Raw genomic sequence first — 1,886 nt, 5'->3', positions numbered from 1 at the left:
GCATGGCGTGCACGAAGTCGGAGCCCGGTTTGCCCCGGGTGCGCACCTCGCGTGCACCTTCGCCAGGGTGGGCACCTCGGTGCGCACACCTTCTCAATGTTTTCTTGCCTTTTCTGGAAATTGGTGAAGGCAGCGCATCAAAGGTGCGCACCTCGGTGTGCTCCGAGGTGCGAACCCGAGAGCGCTCCGAGGTGCCCACGAAGTCGAAAGTCGGGTTAATTGCATTGTTTTCCCCGGGTGCGCTCCGAGGTGCGCAACATCGGTGCGCACCAAGGAGGGCTCCGAAGTGTGCTCCAAGGTGCGCACGATTCGGAGCTCGGTTTGCCCGGGGTGCGCACACCTTGGCTGGGTTGCGCACCCTTTGTGCGCTCCAAGGTGCGCACGAAGTCGGAGCTCGGTTTGCCCCGGGTGCGCACCTTCGCCAGGGTGCGCACCTTGATGCGCACGCCTTGGCTGGGCTGCGCACCTTGGTGGGCGCCATGGTGCGCACCTTTCGTGCGCTCCAAGGTGCGCACGAAGTCGGAGCTCGGTTTGCCCCGGGTGCGCACCTTGGTGGGCGCCATGGTGCACTCCGAGGTGCCCAAGATTGGTGCGCACCAAGGAGCGCTCCGAAGTGCGCTCCAAGGTGCGCAGGTGCGCGCGAAGTCGAAAGTTGGGTTAATTGTCCGGTTTGCCTCGGGTGCGCACCTTGCGTGCACCTTCGCCAGGGTGGGCGCCTTGGTGCGCACACCTTGGCTGGGCTGCGCACCCGGGCGCGCACACCTTGGCACCCGCGTTTCCTTCATTTTAAATTTTTTTTTTTTACAATCTCTCAAGTGGGAAATTCTATAATCTCAACTTTTTTTGCCTTTTCAGGAAACTTTTGAATGGAGCGCATCATTGGTGCGCTCCGAAGTGTGCTCCAAGGTGCGCACCTCTGGTGTGCTCCAAAGCTCTCTCCAGCTGCGTGCACCTGCCCCGGCCGCGCACCCGGCCCCGCCCAGCTTCGCTCACCTGTCCCGGGCGTCTGGTGCGGAACCTTAGAGTAAGAAACATCACCGTGCACCTTGGCCAACGTGCGCGACTCGACCGAGCGCGCACTGGCCGAGGTGCACACCGATTTCACCTGGGTGCGCGCGCAGCACCTCGGGCGCACCGGGGTGCGCGCACAACGCCCGGGTTGCACCGTGGCCTGTGTGCTCGGGGCGCCTCGGGTGCGCGCTCGGTGTCGCCCCCCGCGCGCGCAGGTAGTGCGGGCAGCGCACCCCGGCCCGGCCCGGCCCCGACGAGAACGCAAACGGGCAAAAGGTTTATTCAAATAGCATTGCGACGCCCGGCGAAAAACTAAAAAAGGGTGCAACACCGGGACTTCCCGGGAGGTCACCCATCCCAGTACTACTCCGGCCCAAGCGCGCTTAACTGCGGAGTTCTGATGGGATCCGGTGCACTAACGCTGGTATGATCGCACCCGTTATGAGCTTGTCGCAGTGTGTACTTAGCAAACCGCGACCCACGTGCGAATCCACCCCGGCCACCCACCCCCGTCGAGGTGCACACCCTCCCTCGCGAAGTGCGCCCCGTTCGCCAAGTGTGAGCCCTGCCCGGGTGCGCGCACCTTGCTAGGGCGTCGGGTGTGCACCCGGCCCGGCCTACGTGCGTGCACCTGGACGGGGCGTCGTGTGCGTGCAGTGTCCCGTCTGCAACGCGGTGCCCACACACCACCTCGGGCGCAACGACCTGCGCTCACATGTGGGCCGAGTGCACCTTGGTGCATGTTCGGGGCGCCTCGGGTGCACGCTCGATCTTGCCCCGGTGCACCAAGGCGCTCGGTTTGCCCCGGGTGCGCACTTGGTGCAAGGTGGGCACCCAAAATAGGGATCAAGCACCAAAACACAAGTTTCGGGATG

The 1,886-nt window shown here is 64.2% G+C and overlaps 1 non-coding gene across 1 annotated transcript; it reads right to left on the bottom strand.

Annotated features, from left to right (window-relative positions):
- Nucleotides 1–1,330: 1,330 nt before the first annotated feature.
- LOC131870414 (5S ribosomal RNA) lies at nt 1,331–1,449 on the bottom strand. The gene has a single exon (XR_009368725.1). It is a non-coding gene; the product is annotated as a 5S ribosomal RNA (ribosomal RNA).
- Nucleotides 1,450–1,886: the final 437 nt, after the last annotated feature.

This window comes from Cryptomeria japonica, unplaced genomic scaffold, assembly GCF_030272615.1.
Source record: "Cryptomeria japonica unplaced genomic scaffold, Sugi_1.0 HiC_scaffold_326, whole genome shotgun sequence".
NCBI classification, from domain to species: Eukaryota; Viridiplantae; Streptophyta; class Pinopsida; order Cupressales; family Cupressaceae; genus Cryptomeria; species Cryptomeria japonica.
The sequence above is the reverse complement of the archived record's forward strand: the minus strand, read 5'-3'. Positions and strand labels throughout refer to the sequence as shown.